This window comes from Strigops habroptila, chromosome 1, assembly GCF_004027225.2.
Source record: "Strigops habroptila isolate Jane chromosome 1, bStrHab1.2.pri, whole genome shotgun sequence".
Classification (NCBI taxonomy): Eukaryota; Metazoa; Chordata; class Aves; order Psittaciformes; family Psittacidae; genus Strigops; species Strigops habroptila.
The window spans coordinates 142,270,270-142,276,273 of record NC_044277.2 but is presented as its reverse complement, the minus strand read 5'-3'; the positions used below and the strand labels follow the sequence as shown (position 1 = coordinate 142,276,273).

The 6,004-nt window shown below is 45.3% G+C and overlaps 1 long non-coding RNA gene across 1 annotated transcript; it reads left to right on the top strand.

Annotated features, from left to right (window-relative positions):
- Nucleotides 1-1,745: 1,745 nt before the first annotated feature.
- Nucleotides 1,746-4,540, top strand: LOC115605190. The gene is made up of 3 exons (XR_003990533.1): nucleotides 1,746-1,871; nucleotides 2,663-2,793; nucleotides 2,892-4,540. It is a non-coding gene; the product is annotated as an uncharacterized LOC115605190 (long non-coding RNA).
- Nucleotides 4,541-6,004: the final 1,464 nt, after the last annotated feature.

Sequence of the window (6,004 nt, the reverse complement as noted above, 5' to 3'; positions counted from 1 at the left end):
CATTAAAGCAAGAGGAGTGCAGTCATGGAAAAGAGCAAAAAGATCTTTTCCATCTTCTCAGCTCCCCGCTGCCCTCCTCTCCTTCCCTCCCTTCCCACAAAGGAGCTGCAAGTATTCCTCTGCTCCACAAAAAGGACCTGCCAAATGGTCTAGGACAAGAAAGGGTTAAACTCAGGCAAGCACTAGCTCCAACACAGTTAATCCATATAAAGCTCATGGATTTCTCTGCAGTGATCTTTGTGGTTGTCATTTGCATTTTTTCCCTCTCCTTTTGTGAAATCTTTTCTTCTTCCCTTTTACACTGGTACGCATGCAGGAATTAGCATATTGTACTGGGAGCGGGAGCTGGAAGGAGCCGACCCCCTGCTGCTCAGCGGATTGTGCAAGCTGCAGGAGGCATCAATTTTTCAGCACTTTTCTCATTTCTCATTACAGTCAGGGCACCGCAAAGCTCCCGCTTCCACACAATCCCTAGTGGTCCTACAGACAAGCATATGGGCTGGCGAATGTCCGTACCGCTGCTTTCATAGCGCTAATATCCTTGTTTATGCTCCTGCAGTAATTAATCCTGGTATTAATATAGTTTGGGCTTAGCTTTACAGATTATATGTATGGGCTAGCAGGATAATTATGTCAGCGGAGTCTGGGGCTGATACTCAACAGTGGTTTGCTAACCTTAGGAGCGACACATAAACACTTTGGCCAAGCCTGCCTTGGAAACAAGGAAGGTGAAGAGACGAGGAGGAGGGTGGAAATGGCGAATCAATGTCTGATAACTATAAATAGTGTCTTTAAAATAAGGAGATTTCACAAGCACAATAAAGTTGTCCTCAGGTATCAAACTCTGCGGTTGTCATAGTGATGTGTGCATTATTAAGAGGGTGTTGTTCACTCGGGCATCTCATCTTATAATGAGGGCGGCTCATTATTGGCCCGACGAGAGTTGCTTTCCCCACTGACCACATCACAGCTCGGTGGGTGCTTGGGGCTGAGGGGAACTTTTTCCCTGCCCTCCATCCCACCCCATCCTGAATAACCTGCCATCGGTGTGGCAGGGCTAATGGATGGCCAGCACTAGGCAAGCCAATTCCTGATTTTCCTCTGGTTCTAAGCATGCCTATGACTTTAATGGGTAGGAAAAATTGCTCTCTGGCCACTTCAGCCTCTTTGGCTCTCCCTGGCCCTTGTGTTCATTAACATTGCAGATTGGGGACTTTCAAACAAGCCATTGGTTTGCTTTCATTTCTGCACCTGGTCCCAGCAAACATCCTTCTTGGGGTCAATGATGCCCCTTTGCATCAGCCTTAATGGAACTTCCTTTGCTTATCATTAGCCACTTTGCATTGTTATAGAGCGCTATTAGCCGGGATGCAGCCTCGCTTTCAATTCCCTTCTGAGATTTGTGCGCAGCGGTCGCATCCCTTCCCCAGCTCCCCAAACAATCCAATTATCAGAGTTTGTCACACAGGCACGGGTGACCCATACACCACCTGCTCTGCTGGTGGGCCTGATCCTCCTGGATAGCAGCCAGGAACGGGGATTCCAGTTCTGCCTCAGTGGGACCCTCTAAATGGCTCTAAAAATCATCTATCGGCTTTCATTGACAAAACCAGAACCCACAATTGTCTGTGAAATTACATTGTTTGAGTATGAATTCAAACTGGGATATATGAAAATGGCTTAAAAGAATTTCATTCTTCCCTCTCCCCCTCTTTTTTCCCCTTTTTTTTCAGAAATAGATTTATGTCTAGACAGACAACCTGTGTATTGTTCCAGCCGAGTTAGGTGACCCTAAGATATAAGGGTCTGATCAGCCAGAATGTCTGAAAAGTGGAAGTTAATGGGAGTGCTGCTGTCGGCCTCCTATCCAGGTACACGTGTAAGCGTAAGGGCAGAATTAAGGATGTGATTAAATGTCATCATCTTCAATTGGATTTATCATGTGCTGATGTGTTTTCCTGAAATGGCTTTCAAATCTTAACCCAAAGGGATGGGTGGGAATATTCCCCATGTCTTCAGTTAGTTTTGGAGCATCCCCTTTGAGCTGTGCCATTAAACCTCCCCTCCCAGGTCAGACTTTGCTTGGCTCAGCCCTCCCTGTGTGATTTCAGTCCCTAGCTCTAGTTGAAGATGTCCCTACTCATTGCGGGGGGGTCGGACTAGGAGAGCTTTGAAGGGCCCTTCGCAAACTGTTCTATGACTGTAGAGCACAGGTCCTGCTCCTGGACCTATTTTTTTAAGTTAAATGGTCACTTGCTAAAACATAGAAGCAGTTCTGACACCAGGAACATCATCCCAGGTCTCCTTTCTGCCAGGCAGAGATTGCAGCTCGAGATGACAGAGCTGTGCGCTCTCTTTGACCCTAAACCCTGACATTTTCTTTGCCCAGCAGCAGGGTTTCGGGTAGGGTAGATCCTGGTCTTAGTGGCAAGTGCGTGACCTCACGAGTGGCACAGCACTGGGCTCATGTACCTGAAGATATGCTGAATCTATGGCTTGGGTGGTCCACCTACAGATTGCCAAGGGTGAGCTATGATTTGCCCAAAGAGGAGGCAGTCCCTCTAAGTTCTCCACTAATTCTTAGGAGTCTTGCGTATGTTTACAGTATGCACCAGGGTTTCTCCACAGGTTCCTTCTAGTTCTATTTTCTTCTTTCTTTCAGCCATTGTATCTCAACTGAAAGTAGAGGGTTCCCTCCCGTAAGGGTTTCATGCTGTATGTCCTCTTTGCCATGCAAGAATCAAAGGGAATTTTGCACGTGACTACAACAAGGGTCTGGAAGAAGCCCTCAAGGTATACCTAGTCTGGGATTACTCCACCAGTCCACAGGAGAAATCCTCCTGCCCCGAAGCAATCATCTTCAAGGAAAGCCTATGTGTTTGTGTTTGTAGACTCCAGAGGCAATTTGGATAGGCTGTAGAGCTGTACAAACTTTGTGCCTTTCTGCCAAATCCAGAGATTCCAGATCATCTGAAAGTTATGTGGTGTTTAAATGCTGCACATTCCTCTCAGTTCTGTATCATTTGAAGGTTGAGAGTTGGTAGCAGGGAGCAAAAGAAGAGGAATGTTTTAAATATGTGTGACTAGTGAATGGATTGACATTTTGCCTTGTATTTCAAAAGGCTTTTTCTACTGGGAAATTAGTCTCTACTCATGGCATTGTGATAATCCGCTTATAGTCCAGTTCATCAATATCTTTAAGTACTCACATGCTTTTCCTCTACAACAAAGTAACTTTGTCATTTGCATGCTGGTTGTCAACCATCTCAAGCAAAATGACTAGTAGAAGATGCATGAGTTTTAGCCAGCTCTGCATACTTTAATAGCATAGGCTAAATAGGGCTATCAGTAATTATATTTCCCAGTTACCAGGAGCTTGATAGACCCCTCAGAGTACAACCACATTGCTCTCTACCCTCAGGACCTTGCAGGTTGACACCAGATGCTGTAGGGAAAGGGAAGTGCACAGGGGGTCATGGGCATCAGCATGAGGATGTGGCTGCTCAGCCAATGTCTATTAGCAGAATGGAGGGGTAGCAAATCAGCAGGATAAATAACAAGCATCTTTTCTTTGTCTCATTCTTAGTCACCTGCATCAGTCATAAACTTGGTCCTTTTGGATTCCCTGAAACAGTGGAACAAGTCCTTTGTTTTGCATGCCAGGACAGAAACAGCTCATGGAGCTGCAGCCACAGACTGCTGTGGCAGCCCAAAGTGTAAATGCTTTTGGTAAAGTTTTGGGTAGAAATGGGGAGGATGGGTCGACTGGAAACTAAAATACAACCTGAGACCCAGAGAGTGCCTAAAATGCTGACAGGAAAGCTAAGAGGGCATATCAGGGAAAGATCTTGTACATAACCTGTATTTCTGTTCTTCCTAAGCATCTACTTCTGACCACTGTCAGTCAGAGAAAGGCTACTGGGCTGGACAAACCTTTGTTTTGATTCAATATGGCCTTTCTTACCCATTTTAGTGTGTACTGTTGCATACCTGGTGCTTCTGGCTTTACAACATTCCCTCTGCAGACACTGGGCAGAGATCAAGGCCCTTTGCTCTCCATTTCTGTGAGTCACGCCAATGAAAATTCATTTCAGACCCTGTAGGGGCGGAATTACTAATGCAGAATGCCACTGAGAGCTTGCCCTGTTACCCTGGGTTCTTGGAAAGGGAATCCTAGCAAGCTGGGGTGGGTATTAGCTCATTTTCTGTCACTGCCCTGGGTTACTACAAGGGAGACACAGGGGAGCAGAAACATAAACGGAGCATGGGATTTTTTCTTAGTGCATGAGCACTAAAACCCTTACTCATGGTGTGTGGTTTGAGTCAATGCAGTTCTAGATTATCCGCTGTACATATATTCACCATACATAAAGATCTGACAGCAATTACGCTTAGTGATGCCATTGGAGATCAGAATCCTGTCTCCCCTCTGAATTTATAAAAGGACCTTTTCAACTTTCAAATTAGCGAACCAATTAATCATGTGTGTTATTTTAAGCATGTGCTTTAGTCCAGGCCCTCAAATTTAAGCGCACCTCAAGCTGAGCAAGTAGGGGAGTGCTTTGCTCGACTAGACCTGGGTAAATTTTCTAAGAACTGTTAGAAATTAAGCAGCTGAAGTTATTTTAATAGCTCCAAGACTGTCATGTCTTTGAAGAGAATCCAGACTCTGACAAAGTGCTGGTTAATGAAGTCAGTTGGAAAAGGATAATTCCAATTTGGGAGCAGCTTCTGAGTTTTGCCATTTGTTTTTGTTCTTCCCATCCAACATAGTGACAACAGTGGATGAGGAGGTGCCAGCTAGGGCGCTCCAGGTTATTGGACAGCCAGGTTACTGGATTATGGAATCCTGTCCAGAGTTGTGGGTCATCCTGAGTTTTCCTTCCCAAGGGCATAGCTGAAGGTGTTGTTCTACACCTGATTTAGGCAATATAGAATTTGCCCTCTTTTGATGAACACTGAATAGGTGAGCTCACCCCCTTTTTTATTCAGCACTACATCTTTGTTGCACACCAGGAGTTAATCTATACTCTGACAGCACCCCAGTATTTTCCCTCTCATGAAACTTCCCTCATGGAAGGTAATCTGCCTTAAAACATTTGGACTTCAGCAAAGCAGAGAAGTCACCAAAACTGTCCCTTTTTGCTTCTCTAAGCATCTGGCCCTTTCCTGGTGATGCCAGTAACGGTAGTGAGGGCCTGGGTACCACTTCGTCCTTTGGTCTGTGTGACACAAAAGGCTCTTGGTGATGAGGTCCCACCACCGCACAAACCTGAGGCGTGCCAGGGGTGAGCTGAGAGAGCTGTTCTTTCCCTTCAAATAAAGGAGGTCAGGACAGAATGAGCGTGTCTCGGGTGAATTGCATGCTAAAGGAGATCCACATTCTGCCAGTTGCGTGATTAGATGCTGGGACATGTTTTTTTAATGAAGATGGAAAACAGGCATTTTGACAGGACTGGGTTTTGCTCAGGGCTGTGTATGTGCTGCTCTTGCTGAAGCTTCTTGGCCAAATTTGTCCCTGGTTTGAGAAGACACGACTCTGCTGAGGCGTGATGGAGCTGAGTTTGATCCTGAGGTGGAGCTGAAGAGGAATATTCCATTCTGTCTCCTGTCAGGGCAGCGTGAGGAGCCCCATGGGAACCTGGTTATGAAATCCTACTGCTGCCCTGTGCTTGTTTGGCTGGCAAATGTGAGGATATAAGGAACAATGTTTTGGTTCTCCAACTGATCTTTAATTCCAGCTCTTTTTTTAAGCTTGCCTTGTTGAACACACTCCCTGTGAATAAAGTGCTACACTGGGCTTTACCTGTTCTGAGCATCAGAAAATCTCAAAGAATGTCTGACTTTCATAGGCATAGAGTTTTACTGAAATATAAAAAAATAAATAAATAGAGAAAGAATATTGAAAGAAGTCATCTGTAATAGCTTTAATTCCTACAGTACAAGAGGAGGAAAACTTTCTTTACAAAGTCCTTGGATGTGGATCTTGACAGAAGGGATCATG